Genomic DNA, 18,065 nt, shown 5'->3' with positions numbered 1-18,065 from the left:
TTATGTATTTTGAACCTCTTCTGAAGCCTGCTTCATTGTTCTCTAGAAAACACTAAGAAACCCGATACAGATATATGTTAAAGCCGCATATGCTTTTACCCTTCATTTTGTGCGTGCAGTTCAAACTAAAAAAGAAAAGTGTGTATTGAATCAGTTTCGTACAAAGTGACAACTTTAATAAATGACTGTAACTAATACATTCTTTTAATCTGAATACGGACTGACAAACTTTCACGCTTTTAATCTATAACGGAGCTAAAGTATAGCACTATAACCAGTTTGTCCGTAAACAGGCGGGTTTTGGAGAAAAGAAAGAAACAAATTGTCGGATGGAACCAGTCATTATGACGTAAGCTATGTGGGACGGTGAGGAGAAAGTTTCACATTGTTTAGTTTAGTTAGACGCATCAAAATATTGTTCTGTGCGTCTCTCATACAGCCTGATTCGAACTTTAAGATACGTCAAATATTATTAATTCATTCATTCTTTTAAAACTATGGTTTCAGTCCAGTGGGACTATTTCGCCAGTATCAAGGTATTAGGAGCTTTAAATACGACTAAAAGTGTACGGTTAGTACAAGGCAGTGTACGGTGATTTTATTAGCTCTTGTAAAGCGATAGCAGGACTTTACAAGTAGCACGTGGAATCCAAAATGGTGGCTAAACGCGTTTCTAGATTTCTCCGTTCTTCATTCCCTGCACACGACAACATTAGTTTACTGTATAATAAGCTATCGATATTACACTTAAACAAAATTAATGAGCAAAAAACCAAGGCTAACTCTCAAGATGGCGCTCGAACCGGAAGTCCGTCAAATATACGATATGGATTCCGAACCATATGGATCGGATATGTCAGTGTCAAAAGTGACGTTTTTGTTAGAAGAAATGTCGATCGAAATGACATATCCGATCCATATCGTATCTAGTTCTAATATTTGACGTATCTTAAAGTTCGAATGGATCCGTTACTCTATTTTCTACGCTGCCTAATCTAAACTTTGCATGTTTATGAAATTTTGAAATTGTTATAAAGTTGTAATGTTTTCAATAGTTGAGCTCTAATGAAATTTTCAATTGATAAGACAGTTTTAAGTAGTAATAATTTGGATGTAGGCATGTATAAATTACTTTAAGAGGAATTCCTAGTGGTGATTTTTCCATACAAACGCTCTCGACTATTTCCTCCCTGGATTTTGAACCTAGAGCAATGATTTTTTCAAATAAGATCAATATCATCAATATCTGTGCCGCTATGTTTTGCTTTTTTGGATTATTTTATTTTGAAGAAACTTACAGCGCCTCAAAAATCGCAAAAACGGCTCAATTGAATTGGCTGTAAAAAAAGGCACAGTATACAAATATGACAATAAATATCCAAAAAATCAAAACATAGCGGCATAGATTATTTCTTCCTCTTGCAATTTCCAAAATTTCATAATGATTGGTTGCGTTTTGGAGGAGGAAACAGTCGAGAGCGAAACCTCGATTTTTGGGTTTTTTGCGAGTGAATTTTAGTCCGAGCTGCAGTTGTCCTTATCGCACGAATTGGAGGCGGAGACAGTTTATAAATATACGTACACAGAAGGATTAGTGATGGGCATAACATCCTTATTAGGGATTGCAGAACCGGTACTGTTTTAAAGAACCGGGATTTTCGGTACTGGTGGAAATAGGAACAGGGATTTCCCGGTACTTTCGGAACTGGTCTAATTATTTCATTATTTTAAATAAAACGACAGCATTTTGCGAATTTAATAATCAATTAATCACAATAAACAAGGCAATTTTTTTTAGAAATACTTATAGTATTTTACATTGCTCACACTTGTGCGTCACAAGTAAAAGATAACTACTTTGATGTTTGCCACTAGATAGCAAAAATGAAATTACATTAACGAGGGGATTTATATATAAGTATCGCAGTCGTATTGTATAATCCACCGTATTACAATACGGCTAGCCGATATCAAAATAAGGGCCATTTTGAAATGCGGCGGTTCAACGATTAAGGTAGGTATGTTGGGTAAATACCGGATGCGGGTGAAGAACGTAGGACATTCATGTCTCCCTAATTTGGCTTTATTTTTTTAATGTTGGCAACATTGTGTAAGATGCCATTTCATTGCGCCTCGACTGCCAGTGTCCCCGCGTCGCTCAGGGCGTCGGGCTTGTGTTATGCGCAATCACAGGGAGCAAGATATTTTCGCAATTTTTTTCTTCTATCCGATCTTCGCCCTGTAATTTATTTTGCGTATTGTGACGAAACTGTTTTTGTTTTAATATATAATTTCTTTTTCGATATTTTTTATATAACTATCCAATCAAAACAGACCTAGGACTGCTGCAGACCGATATCCGATCTTGACCCTTCCAGGTAAAGATCCGAGAGAAACAACCCGATCTTTACCTATTTAAAAAACAGCAGTGATTGTCAAACTTTAAATTTTCTTCAATTTACCTACTGACCTACTTAATTATCACATTTATTGTTTTCTTGATCACACTTTCGTACCATTATTTTTATCCAGTACCACTACCAACGCGACGGTAAATCAAAAGGAAGAGATTTTGGGAGTCTATTTTGTATGTATGTATATTGTTTGTGTATGTACACCTACTTACGGACAATGTCATTTTTTTAATTTCCGCAACTCAAAGGAAGCCTGGAAGAGATCGCTTTTTAGCGATAAGACCGCATGTTGTTTACCTGTGCTTATGTTTCTGTTTTCTTTTGTATTGTTTTCTTTTATTGAGGTGTGCAATAAAGAGTATTTATATTGTATAGAGATGATGATACATGTTGAATTTTATAACAAAATCGAGTAAAATAGATAGCAAATGAGCAATTTTTAGGGTTCCGTAGCCAAATGGCAAAAAACGGAACCCTTATAGATTCGTCATGTCCGTCTGTCTGTCCGATTCTGTCACAGCCACTTTTTTCCGAAACTATAAGAGCTGTACTGTTCAAACTTGGTAAGTAGATGTATTTTATAAACCGCATTAGGATGTTTACACAAAAATAGAAAAAAAACAATAAATTTTGGGGGTTCCCCATACTTAGAACTGAAACTCAAAAAATCTTTTTTCATCAAACCCATACGTGTGGGGTATCTATGGATAGGTCTTCAAAAATGATATTGAGGTTTCTAATATCATTTTTTTCTAAAATGAATAGTTTGCGCGAGAGACACTTCCAAAGTGGTAAAATGTGTGTCCCCCCCCCCCCCCCGTAACTTCTAAAATAACAGAATGAAAAATCTAAAAAAAATATATGATATACATTGCCATGTAAACTTCCACCGAAAATTGGTTTGAACGAGATCTAGTAAGTAGTTTTTTTTTAATACGTCATGAAATTAAAAAATAATTTTTTTTTTCATCATACCCATACGTGTGGGGTATCTATGGATAGGTCTTCAAAAATGATATTAAGGTTTCTAATATCATTTTTTTCTAAACTGAATAGTTTGCGCGAGAGAACCTTCCAAAGTGAAAAAAAGTGTGCCCCCCCCCCCCTGTAACTTCTAAAATAACAGAATGAAAAATCTAAAAAAAATATATGATATACATTACCATGCAAACTTCCACCGAAAATTGGTTTGAACGAGATCTAGTGAGTAGTTTTTTTTTTAATACGTCATAAAATTTGAAATTTTTTTTTTCATCAAACATATACGTGTAAGGTATCTATGGATAGGTCTTCAAAAATGATATTTAGGTTCCTAATATCATTTTTTTCTAAACTGAATAGTTTGCGCGAGAGACACTTCCAAAGTGGTAAAATGTGTGTCCAAAGTGGTAAAATGTTGAACAAGATCTAGTAAGAAGATTTTTTTTAATACGTCTTAAATTGTACGGAACCCTTCATGCGCGAGACTCGCACTTGGCCGCTTTTTTTGCAATAAAGTACCTACACATACAGATGCATATGTAGATGTGCACGCATACATACATAGCTAGTTTCGGATACAAAATAGAGATAGGGCTTCGAAATTAGTTTCCTTAAAATGCTTCAAGAGGGCTCCCTTTTCCTTTATATTTACTTTACTCTTTACATACGATCCTTACATTTTATAAAAAAAAAGATTGTATATCAACTATATATATAATTTCAAAATTATACCAATAAAATCGCAATTTTACTTATTTTTCATTCTCCAAGATGGGCTCTCAGTGACTTTGACCTTTTTAAAGAACTACTTAGTCTTTTTGATTTCTAAGTTTGATTCTTATTTTTTTGGCGACCTTCATTAAAAATGATTTTTTTTTTTTTTTTTTATTTACACTTTCACTAAACCTGTACAGTTCACGAGATCTTAAATTGTCAAAACTTCGAAACCTATCTATTATTTTAGTCGTTTTTCTTATTTTATTACTTCGGGTAAACCTTACAATAAGAGGTTTCTTAGCACATTGCTTACATATCAAATGCCTTATATTAGGTATCAAAGTTTGAGAGCCACAATTTCCTTCTGACATAGGTATCAAAGTTTGAGAGCCACAATTTTACCAATTTTTGTATCAGGGTTAAGATCGGATTCAAAAATACGAATTAAAAACTTTCGATGACAACTTTTAAGTTTGTAATTATTGGTGGCTGCAATTTATATACATTCGAGAAGGGTAGAAACCGGACCTATTTTTTTGTGATATCTTATTCTCTTTCCATTAGAAGCAACTTTTTTTCACCATCCTATGTTCTCCCTTGATGGCAAAACACTCGTTACCCTAAAAAAAGTATGTCTCATCTTTACACAGGTACAAAACTGAAACCGTTCTATATTGAAGATTACCAAAATTCAGGCCGAATCTACGGTTATTATTTAACGATTTGCTCCGTACTTCAAGAATCTATCATGTGCTGAGATCTTGAAAAAACGTTTTTTTCACGAGTTCTCTCAATTGGTCCCAAAATTGTCCGGCATTACCCCAACATACTTTACTCAGATTGTCATTGCGATACGTTCTTCAATAAGGCGACCCAAGTTTAGCCCCATCGTACTACAAGTAAAATAGATTGTAGTTTAACCATATATTTATACCTACTTACAAAATTTCACAACACACCATGATCACACCCAACTTACTGTCACGGATAGGTACAGTCAAGTGTAAATATATGGGTGTACACATCTTACTCAAAAATATGTCTCATAGCATCTTATACCAGTGTAATAAGAGCGTAGTACCATATTTATGAGAAGATTCTTTCGATACATATTTTTGCACTTGACTGTACGACGACGACCGAAGCAGGGACATCATTCTTTTTTGCAGTTTTTACCTATATGGTAATTAATAGATACAGTATAATATAAAAATGAAAAACAATATTATGGGATCAAAATATGAGATCTGTGATATGAGACCAAAAACAACTTGCTTCGGGCAGCGCAGGATGAATTCCGTCCGGCTCGCGGGCGACGTCGACATGTCGACGCAACGGCGCGCAATGAGTGAGCGCTCACGTCTCGCGTCTGTTTGTGCGCACTCACACTTAGATAGCTCCCGCTCCCGCCCACCGCAGCGCGACAGAAACATAGCTTCAAAAATTCGAGATTTGAAAAGTTGCTCAGCTAGGAATTGCTCTTAAGCTATATTAAATAAAAAAGCCACTGCGTGCATTTACAACGAATTCATTTTTCAATGTTACCGAAACAGACATGCGATATTTCCAACTTTCGTTATCAGAAACATTTCGACGAAAATGAATTGAGAAAGAAAAATGCATTCAACATTTAATAATTAAACCTCCCTTTCCGGCCAGGCTATTGATTCAATTAAAAGGCATATCTGAAAAAAAAAACACGATTTTTCTCGCAGAAAAAATAAGGGAACGATGGAACGAGTAATTATTCAAACATCGGATGTTCTTAGGGTAATATCCGTCGTTCTAAATTATTCCTAATCTCACGTCTGAGCTGAGAATGATTAATCATTTCTTTCCTAATGGCTTTACGGAATACATAATCAATACTCGTGGAAACAATTTACTTCAAATTTTTCTTTTTAAGAATAATAAATTCTCATAGTTATTTACTGCCATGTAGTAACGATTGCCACGTAATAGATGATGTAGCACCATGTGATATAGAGGAATTCATGGGCGTGGATAGACTAGTGTTGCTTAAGACTCGAGTCCTTTGAGTCCTCTGCTTTGAAACTCGACTCAGTTTTTCAGGTTCACATATTAAGTCTAAACGCGAGTTCTTTTCAACTTGTTAGAGACTCGAGTCTTTTGTAGGGACTCGAGTCCTTTTCAAAGAACTCTCAATTTTTTGTTTGCAAATTTTCGAAACGCTTTGTCTTTAAGTAATAAGTTAGTTATAGCACACAATTAATACAAGAACGCAAAATTTATTTACTTTTATTTAGGTTAAACCTATGGAATTGTTGACGGAGTCTTTATTCGGAGGCTCGAGTCCTTTTGAGCTCTCTTAAAAAATACTCATTAAATGACTCGCCGCGGGACCTAAGACTCGGAAGGTTTTTAAGCGCCGAGTTTCGTAAAAACGAGACGAGTTCTTCAAAATCAGACTCAGAAGACTAGAGTTCCTACCAACACTAGGATAGACTATACGAATAGAAAAGAAGTGAGTGAAAAATTGAGGACATAACGGACGTAACAGAGGCCATTTTATCATTTCAAACACATGTCAATTCTAAATCAAAACCCCTGCCATACTAAAATATGTACATCAAATGACGATAGAGTACTAACGTCCTCATAACCAGAGTTAATTTCAAAGTCAGTGTCGTGTGTTAGCAATTAAAATGGTTAGCGAGTAGATGCCGTAACGAAATCTTTAGCCGATGAATCATCACGTACGTAGCATGTGTAACACCCGTGGAAGACTTTATTATGGGTATGTTATCCTAATAGACTGGCCGGTTGATGTTCACTTAACTCTATTGCTTTACGACCGGCTTATTATCTAGATTATGTCTTAATGCCTATCTAGTGTATTGAGGCATGTCGTAAATATAGAGTCATAAGCGTATATCATGAATGTCATGCACAAGATTATTCTGACGAGTTGATAATGTTGACAAAAATGTAAAGGGACAATGACTAGGGGCCTAGAATTATTCCTTGAGGTACACCAAGCGCAATGGTTAATGTAGAGTAAGTAGGTCCTAATGATTGCCTTCTGTTGTATTTTAACTGAAACATTCATAAGCGTTTTTTAAAATATTAATTAAGACTAATATAGTCAAGGCATTTATTATGGAAAAATCATTACGAGTTCACTAAATTTCTGCCCAAACCAGACGCCCTCGCCGTCGTCTGCATCCACGGACGTAAATGTAAAAAGTGCAATTACAACTTTTTCGATTCCACGAAAATGTCATTGGAAACTTTCGTTCTCTCTTAATTTCTAATTGAAAGTGTTCAGAGATTACTTTCAACTGCGCCGTAACAAGTTTACTAGTGAAATAAAAAAGCACAAATGGACATCTAGTATTTGTCCGGTGAAAAAGAAAGCTAGACCGAGCTAGCCGGTTGTGATCTAGATCTGTCAACTAATAATGTCACTATAGGTAATTGTGTAAACAGGTTTCGCGTGTATGTACCTAATAAATCGATATGTTCGGGTATCATCACATTTGTAAACATGGTGGTTCGATGTCATGACACATATTATACCATTACATTTCTTACCTACTTAAATCGTTAAATAAATAAAAAATAAAAAGTTACAAAATTACAAGGCATAGAAATGAGAACGATGACCGATAAGACATGGTTAGAACCGAACCCAAGTTGTGTCAATAAGGCTGGGCTGATTAAACAATTGAACATCTAAAGAACTAAAAAAAGCTTCGCTACATATGATTATTCATTATTTTCATAACAGACTTAATTTCGCCCGGTTTTTTACCTTCTCCTCTACATTATTGAGTTTTTCCATTGGTCCACTTTCGATCTTATTCCATAAGTATTTTATTTCCTTATTTATTATTACAAAAAGGTATACAGCATAATAGTTATAAACTAAAGCACTGTATACAATTCAAAAGACAATACAAAAATATTTATCATACACATACGTATACTTTAGTGCAGATGTATATTGCTGTGAAATCCAGTTACAGTACAGGACCAAGTATTGAACTGTATTCTTCCATATGGCTTTGGTCCACCTTCGAATTTCTGGTTCATCTTCGTTCCCGTTTCTACGTGCTCGCAGCAGTAACTCGGTTACCACGTGTATTTTCGCACAGCGCGTCGCTCCGTCTGTCTCGGTCAACGCAACGGTACACCGTAACGGTAAAGCTATCAGATTAATTGTGCCGAAATTTGGAACGTCTCGATAGAGTTGGATGTAGGAATGTCGATTAATTCTGATTGAACCAAAGAAAATGATGCTTCTAAATTGTTTGTAACGTACCTCAGATAAACATCTGTAAGTATAAGAAAAATTTCAACTTATAGTGATATTTATTTCGCTGCACAACTTCAATGATTGCGCATAGTAGATTTCAACTCCAGACAATTGACTAACGTAACTCTATTCCGCATTTAAAATGCAAGGAATTTCAACCTTGCATATGCAATACATGTAAAACATGTCGTAAACCTAATGACCATATCAGTCTCGTAACATTGTTATTTACACCAATAATCTAGCTCGCAACGAACACATGCTAATGACAATCAATTAAAATGTACACGCACGATTGTTTGCGGCAAACGCAGCCTGCAATACCAACATTACTAGATCAGAACAGGTTACGTTCAAACTGTGCCATGTCGCCCACGGGGGCTCTAAATTTGCTAAATGTGGGCGGTTCCAGTGAAGGCACGTATAGATTGTACAGCCTGTGGGTGCTTTAACTGTTAGAGCAGAAACGATTACGGTGACTTGTGAGAGTAAAGACGAGTCTCGCTTTTCAATGTTTTACTGAACCCACATGCTCAATATTTGGAGCCTTACACACACACACCCTCACATTTTTATGAAGTCTTTAAGACCCTTACTCGCAAATGGCGCAGTTTGATTTTATAGTGCAATAGTTATCATATCTCTGTCTAGAGCCATGAAGACATAGTACTTACATGGTATAATCTTATAGTCGCGTCTCACATATGGATCATTACAGTAGAATAAAGATATCTTAAAGATTCATGCTCCAGTGGTAACGTTAAAACATCGTTTTACTTAAAGCGTTAACTTATTTAATGGGCGTTAAAAATGATCATTATCGTTCTCTTGTGCCATAAAAACCTTATCAATCAACTGGCAACAAAATCGTACGAGTCAAAATACAACTATGGTAAAGTGGATTTTACAATGCTCCTTATACCTCTACACCTGGAATTTTGGATGAAGGTGTCTTATATTACAATTACTTTTTAAATTTTTGACTCATATTTGCATGATTTTAATTCAAATACGTTCTCAAGACACGAACATTTCTAGTTGCGCAAGGAGATAAGCCGAACAATGGTGAAATTTCGTACGAAGAATACAATAAAGTTTTCACGGGGTACATGGTGTGGTTGTGGTTTGAGGTTAACCGGTAAGGTAACCTAAAAGGAAACAATTCATAAAACTATTCACATTGCAATACCATATATGTGAGACAATATGTCTGAAGTCTGAGGACATACTGCCGACATCAAATATCGAAAATCGTTATCTGCCTCTCTATCGCTCATATATGCAAGATCAATAGAGAAGCAGACGACGATTTTCGATTATTCGACGTTGGCAGTGGATCTTCAGATAAGTGGATTAAGTCCGTCGCTTTGGCACAGGCAAGTAATACCAGCTATTATATTAAAAGAAAATACTTAACACTTAAGTTAAGTCACCATATTTTTAAGCTACCAAATGTAGCAATACCAAAAGTTATCAGCTTAAAACCCTTCCCTACAAACTTGAGAAACCCGCCCATTGTCTTTGCAAAAGTTATATTATCCGACTATCTCAATAGGGAGATCACAAGTACTGGCAAGTTAGTGAATGCTCCAGGTAAAGGATTAGAGAGGTCATTTTATAACAATAGGAACAATAGTTTCAACATTTCTACTTGTTAAAGTTCAGGTAGATACGGACTATTTATCACTGGAAGTTAATGAGGAATTGTTTAATGGTATTTTGCATTTATAGTGGTTGAGGCTAACACCTAGTAATTGTTCTTGAAAAGCATGAAATCTATAACAAATTGCACTTGTTGTCAGTTTATTCACAGACACCGTAAACAGATTTGGGTAAACCTGCACAATAAGTAATACACCTATTTTCACTTTTCTGCGATTTTGACATATAATAACATTATAACAGTTGTATCCAATAATATATTACTTTGTATCTAAAAAACCAAAATAAATCTACACAATACCCATTTTTGTAGCATATCTTTTCGACATTCATTAAACGAGTCTCTACATAGTGCGTAAAACCCCCGGTAACTTGAATATATTTCATTATCTTTAAAAATAAAAACAATATAGTTGATCCCTCATAAAAATTTGCAAACTACGTTTAAATTTTGTCCCTTTCTAATAAACACAAATTTCATAATGACGGCTAAGGTCAAACGATTATCGAATGCTTCACAAGCGTTAATGAATAGCGTCATAATTCGTCAACATGAAGGTAAATAATATGTATTAGTCAATGCGGTATGTAAATAAATACAACAGCAAGGCTCAGTTGGCAAAGTTAACAACCTCTAACTGGCCCAGACACATTTAAAGTACCTAAAAGCATGTTTACCACAGCTATCAAGGGAAACGGTCGCGCAGGGTACAAATATTTGTCTTCCGCACTTTGTCCCGGTTACCGTTTTGGGACGTATCCAAACTCAGCCGATCAATGTTCGGTTATGATAATCTGAGCCTTATAGATGACGCGTTGTCGGAATGGCAATCGCTGTTTTCCGTCATATGGTTCGCGAATGATTTTCTAGTTACTCTTGATTGGCTTGTGTATATTCGGCAAATATATTTCATTCCATCTCTCGACAACAATGTATTAAAGTGCAGCATTATTAACTAGTTATATTCAAAGACTTATTTTTGATATTCTAAATTACTCAAAACCTGCTGATATCATTTCATGAGAACATTAAAGCAAGAATGGTCGCGTCGACAATATTTATCCTGTGAATAAGACGACTGTCTCGTTCTGATCGTGAGCTTGATGTAAATGTTGTATGTCTTATCCATGTCGGCAGCCGATCGTAATGTTCCTGTGTAATGTTTTGACGGTAGTCACTTAAACCAATTGATAGGTAACTAGGATAGGTTTGTTAGGTTGCTTCTGATGCCCGAAGAGCAAACTGTACATAAATAGAAGTCGACTCAGGGAACGAGACAGATTTTCACGTTTCAGAATATACCTAGGACTTTCACGTTCTGCCTGATTTTACGATCGCCCGCCGACAACCACATCGGTAATTGATACAAAAGTAGCACCAATAGAAACTCGGTACACAAAAACAAATATGAATGATTTTTCCTCAAGTTACCCTAATTATCTGCTGTATGCTCGCAATGACAATATTCTGGGTAAGTGCATCGATAGCGTCGCTATCTCTTATCACTATCAGATAAGACGGTGAATGCGCACTTGTTTGCCTTCGCTATTGTATTAATAGTAACACTAAACTGTCCACTCGTAGATCTTATATATATGTGCAATAAGGTTTAGAACAGTGTGGATGATGGCACGGCACAGGCATAGTCTGCGGGCTTGGTCTTTCTCACCAACATATAATAGTGTATAGATAGACTGTTCACTTGCTTCGTCGGCTATCTGCCGACACGGGGTGAGGTAATTCCATTGGGGAGGGGTGGACCGTGTCCATTCTCTCCGAAATAAATACTATATATTGCTTATTATGCGTATTCGAACCTCCAATCTATCCGTTCGTACAGGACGGCCCAAGTATATTATGCTTTTTTGACTGCTCAATCTTCTCCCACCCATCTTTTCGAGGTGGCCAAGCCTGCGGCGACAACTTTGGTGCTTCGTGAATTATGAAGCACTTACCATACCATGGCGTCAAGTAGATTTTACCATGGCTCCAAGAGGCCGACAATTTATTTGCCATTTAATCATATATCACACATGTAATATTGTACAGGCGATAAGCCTTTATTATTTTATACAATACAACATAAAAGATAAGATCTTTTACCTTTGTGAGAGAGATTAATTCGGATATCACACATCGTTTTTTTTTTTTTTACTTTATTCGTTTTTCAATATTCACGCCGAAACGCTGTTATAAAAACACTAAAGACAGCAGACGCTGTTTAAAGCAGAATTATTTACTCAGGTGAAGTGAAAAGGAAAAAATAAATTGCAGAACTGTAAGGTAAACATCTTCGAAACACGATTTTAAATGCAGCACTTTATCTACATCAAAGTAAATGTATGTGTTTACCGCCTAATGATTCATTTTCCTGTGGTAAGGAAGTTGGGCTTTTCTTGCTTTGACTCATACGACAGAATTATCCACTATTTGTTTCTCAAAACATCATATGGGTGCCAAAGATTATCACATTATTTTAAGAACGACCAAAATTTCTTACATTATGCAGGTATAAGGATACTTTAGAAGTATGGTGTCAAATTATAAGGCTACATTGTATTTATAAATGCATGCAGGCGTATTGTAGATGGCTTTATCCACGTGAACGTGATAAAATAACCGTTACTTTTGAACACCGCGGATCCGTAAGTGACGGACACAGTTTTATCACGTAGAACCAGAACGACCATCATATTCATCAGTGCACCAGTCCCTATCGCGTACACCTAACCAGACATCTAAGAGTCGGGTGCAATTTTTATTGAAAGTACAGTCAAGCTTCTATGCAGGGTTCAGACGTCTCTGTCACATATCTAGAGCAGTCTCAGCCGCATCACTTAGCGGCAATAGATGTCGAGTAATTACATGAAGGCGGCCATTAGCAATTCCATCCACGTACTGTACACAGAAGCGCACGCGACAAACAAAGGCACCGGTCGCTCTTGTGCCAGTTTGTCTGCCAACAAACGCCATTCTGATCGCCAGAACCACTGACTGTTGAAGCTAGATGTCTGTAACAACTGTGCTTGATTGGAGATCTTGTATTAAATCAGCTGTGGAATAAAGCGGCCTTAGAAAACTGTTGTAGGTATATACGTAGATCATACACGGATCTATGTTTACCTCAAAATAGGGAGCAAATACAAATACTACGTAGCTGGAGGAAGGAAACAGACTGTATAGAGTGTATAGTCACGGATATGAATTTTATCCGGATATATTTATTCTATCTGTGCATATTGACATTTAATCAATCCTGAATCGGATACAGGAATAACAGATACTCGAAGCTGAATGCATACACGTTCCGGTCAAGGAATAGCCTTCGAGTCTAAAACGTTAATAAAAAATCTTTAAATTTACGTTCTAAACGGCCGGTAAAATACGGCGTGTAAGCTTCAGCTCAACTGATATTTAAGTATGTACATACTCAATCGGCGGCGGAAAAGTGCCTAACGATCGATCCCGTGTATCCATTTCCATTGCTCTAGATTATACTCGTATTATTGACTAGTAATGCACAAACCGCAAGCGATATTGGTCGAAAAACACACCATAATCCTCGTAACTGGCCAAAACTAATTAGGTACGCGTACGTACGTAGATTTGCTTGTAATAAGCGGTCTGCGGTAGGGCGTGCCTCCAATTACGCTGCTTTCGGAGGTCTCTGATCACAAAGCTTGAGACTTTGTTAGCATTTCGAATGCCAAAGTAGGAGTGGAATTGTAATTCGTATTGCGAGTTGTCTTCTGAGAAACCCTTAGTTAACATGTGTTATGAATTTCTCGATGTGGTTAGTGGTTACCTCGTCTGGTTATATACGCCAACCGTTACCTGTGCCGTCAGCGCCAAAAAGCGCGACGAGTCAGTCACGAGGGAATAAGACACATTTTAACATAGGAGAAGCAGTCTTCTCCTATGTTAAAATGTGTCTTATTCCCTCGTCAGCCTGGTCTTATGTCTTGTCAGTACAAGAGACAGTATCAGTCTTCGTCACTGTCGTTGAGGCTTTATCATGTATCTGGCGATTAGGCAGACAAGGCAATTCACAACCGGACCGTCCCCTGGGTTTTTATTTCAGTGCTTGTGTCAAATCACATTCGTGATTACGTTTTTTTAACCATGGTTTTCCAGATATCTGACTGAAATACAGTAACAATCATTCTCACTTTGAAAGTGCTAGTTTTAACATCTTTCAGGGAGGTCAACGTAGAACGATCAAGTACCGACCGCAAATATTAAATATTTAACACGGCTAGTTGACCATGTTAAGGTTGCCCGACAACCTCAGACGAGGACGACGGTAAGTAAAGGCGTACGTTTAATTACCCATTATATTTAATCTCAATAAGGTAGTGCATACAACATAATTTGCAGTTAATGCCGGTAATACATATTTCAAAGCATTGATGTGCCGCACTCGTCAAAAGACAAAAACGATTAGACACGCAGTAGACCATCATTCGCAACGGTCTATTCAGCCACCAAAAACGGTACCTTCTCGGTGTTAAACCATAAGTGGTCTTGGTCTGCAATAGACGAAAAGGGCAATAAAGTTATGATGATGATGATGTGTGTAAATAATAGATAATATTCGCACGTTTAAGAAAGTAGGAACAGATCAGTATTTTGTGTCAGCTTTGTAATAATTTTTATAATAGATTGGAACTACATATATATTACTATATATCGTGAATTAATAACGTCATTTGATTCATTTAATTTAGCGTTGAACGATGCGTGTTTCTGATTGCTTATTAACTTATTATTTACCAAATCGTGATATCTAACGATAATATTTTATAGTCAGACACGTTTGAAATCTTGATAAGAAACAAAAATGTACAAATAAAGATTATTTCAATATTACATTATTAATATTAAATAAGCAGTGGCTAACTGAGAATTGACTCATTAATACAAGTAATTTTATTTGAATTTGATACTATATTCTCATTCAAGTCAATGTTAGATGCTAATGCTACGAAGCCTTAAAAAGACATATCAACCTAGTAGCTGTATCTATCACAAATGTAGTTAATATGTAACGTATTGACAAAGCAAACCAATACGAGACAATAATCGTTTGTTTTACTTTAAAGTTACAAATGGTCCGTTTTATTACAAACGGTCCCCGACTTAACAACAGCAGGTGACATCACCTGTCCTTATCGTTATCAGTTATCGGCTCTTTCACGCTCGCCGCGATACGGCTGTTCCATTTTGACACGATATGTGTTTGAAACGTTACGAAAAAATAATCACAGCATTTCTATAAATATTGGAATGTTAGTGTCAAAATTTTGAGAGGATTTTAGGCAGGCCACTTAGAAGGATGTCAATAGAAACAATTTTGAATGCATGTTTATGCGAATATCGCCTTATTACTTGACTTGAAAACGTTAGATTTATCCCATAGAAGTATTACATACTTATAAGTTGACTACCACGTACGTGCATTACGAGACGGTAACAAAACCTTAATATAACCCATTCACTAAAAAGGTTATCATTAAAATTCAGTATCAAAATTTGCAGTAGCGTATATAATAAGCAAAAACTGAATATCCAAGGTAAAGGCCGCAAAGAGAACGGTAAACGTTTAAAATACAATAAAAAAACGTAATTACCCCGCATCATTACTAAATCATTGCAATTTAGAAATCGTAACAATGCCGATTCTAAGGGAAACGAATAAAGGATGAAAATCATTACAAACAAGCTAGAGGCGTGACTAGTATTTACCAATAAGCTTATTTCATCCGAAATGTTCAAATAGTGTAAACGCGAACGCAAACAGCGATTCAGCCTACATGTTTTTTTTTGCACAAAAAATGAAGTAAATCAACATTTCGTGTGTAAATATTAACCTTTCTCGGCTTGATTAGATAATTATGATCATACAAGGTGTATTACCAAACTTCAACTCCCACACTTTCCTATTGCGTAAGCATAGAAAGCCATGACAGCTTTTACAGTCATATGGGTGTTATGCAGCTCATTATAATGTTAATCGAGAGCTTTGCACATCTAGACAATGATGTGAAAGTGAATAGAGACAATGATATCTTAATGGCAAGTGTTAACAAGAAAAAAACCATCAGGTTATTGATTTACTTGTAGGCAGAACTTACATAACTTAGTTGCGATATCGCAGAACATAAATTATATTACACTGTCAATCTACCTTGACAGAATTGTAACTTATAGCTTAATATTTAAATAACAAAATAGGGATATCGACTAACAAGTAATCGATATTGTAGAGGTAGAAACCCATTCAAATGTTAGCGACGCAGGACGGCCAGACTTATTTACAGGAGAACAATACCGAATAGGCAATGCAAGTGAACCTGATTCCAACCTTGACAGTATAAAATGCTAGTTCGAATGGTACGACACAAGTTATGAACCTGTAGCGGTCAGTTCGAACATTAAAATCAATTAGACTTATGTAAACATGTGATTGTGAACTGATACTGCATAGATTAGCAACAACATTGACCTTCGATAGGCAAGGGTTGTATAGTCACGAACAACTAGACTACACTTTGCAATAAATACTAGTCCAATACAGGAATATCACATTCGATAAGATAAATTGAATAGTACTAACTACAAGAATAATACTGGCCCAACTATTAGCAATCGCTTTTGATGGATTTTCGCCCTGAAATGCCTTTGGCTACCTACTTATAGAAACAAAAACACCGATAGAAGAAGGTAAGGAAATGGAAGCAAAGAAAACGGCGGAAACTAGCTGACCTAGCATCTATTACATCGTTGGAGTCAAAACCAACATTGTAATAGATACTAGTTTAATACAGGAATACCATATCCAAAGTAATTGACGCAAAACTTGTGATTTCTCTAAGTTTATAGTCCGAGGTGACCAAACAGCGATAAGTTCCCAACATGCGCCGCCGTCCGACAGCCGCCAAACCAGCTCAATTGTACTGTTGCAACGCCGGATATCAAGGTCCAGTTGCCGCGGTTTCACCCGGCCGAAAAGCCTTCCTCTGTAGCCGATCGAGCGAGACAACAGCCTCCGAAACAAACGAAATGTCCCCAAAAACTATGAAACTAACAATGGATACAATTTTGCTAGACTTTATATCCGTCCAAGTTTGCGAAGTGAGTCAACACGCCTTCTGTCAACATGATGACCGAGAGTTGTGAAAACTATAAAACAATCCTCATTTTACCGATACAGGTAAAGCTTTCCTCGCTTCTCAGCACAGTCACTGCGTATCCGAAGTTATTAACCGGAGCACCGAAGCGCAACACAACGGTATCTGGCAGATGCACAAAGCACGTGCGACACTGGGCACTGATCTTGTCACTACACTATCACCAGCACTTCTGCACCATCACTGCACTGAGCTTAAGTTACTAGAGAACAGAGCAGCAGCACGTCCGCGTGCCACGACGGTTGGGGGAAGACTGGCGAGGCGCTGCGCTCGCGCCGCTCCGCTGGTTATCAGCTTGGAGGGACAAAGGGGGGTGTTGGATAGAAAATACGCACGTGACGTCGAAGATAAGCGGCTGAAATTCGTGATTATTAGGTAATTATTCTCAGTTTAAAGTAGACTTCAAACCAAATACTACATATGTTAATTCAGGAAAGTGCAAGCCGCTAAAAAATAATTGGCGACAACACTGCAAGACGAAAAAGACGATGACCCGCATATAATCGAACATGATTTAACTAAGGCACTTAGGGCCGGTTGCACTAACCAAAATTGAAGAACTGATTAAAATAACTCCAGCAGAGATCTATAAAATTTTGCTTGTACCATTTTAGCCAACTAAATTACAGTTACAGACGCTCTGGTGCAACCATTTTGCAGGAAATATAGAACAATTACTGTTACCTCAATCAATGTGGACAAACACAATTCACAAAATTGGTAACACACGAGTCTTAATACCAAAACCATCGCGAATTCATATTATAAATATTCGTATAAATTGAATGCAGGTTTACAGCTTGTTTTATATATGAAACTTT

General features: G+C 36.6%; 1 protein-coding gene across 3 annotated transcripts in view; it reads right to left on the bottom strand.

Annotated features, from left to right (window-relative positions):
- The window catches only part of LOC133531219 (serine/threonine-protein kinase MARK2-like), a 124,942-nt gene extending 107,120 nt beyond the window's left edge, over positions 1–17,822 (bottom strand). Inside the window, exon 1 of one of the 3 annotated variants that reach the window (XM_061869358.1) lies at positions 17,260–17,822. The gene's annotated coding sequence lies outside the window, so the exon portion shown is untranslated. The remainder of the gene's footprint in view (positions 1–17,259) is intronic. The other 2 variants (XM_061869359.1, XM_061869357.1) reach the window with 2 other exon arrangements.
- Positions 17,823–18,065: the final 243 nt, after the last annotated feature.

Source organism: Cydia pomonella, chromosome 24 (genome assembly GCF_033807575.1).
Source record: "Cydia pomonella isolate Wapato2018A chromosome 24, ilCydPomo1, whole genome shotgun sequence".
NCBI lineage: Eukaryota > Metazoa > Arthropoda > Insecta > Lepidoptera > Tortricidae > Cydia > Cydia pomonella.
This window is presented reverse-complemented; position numbering and strand designations above follow the sequence as displayed.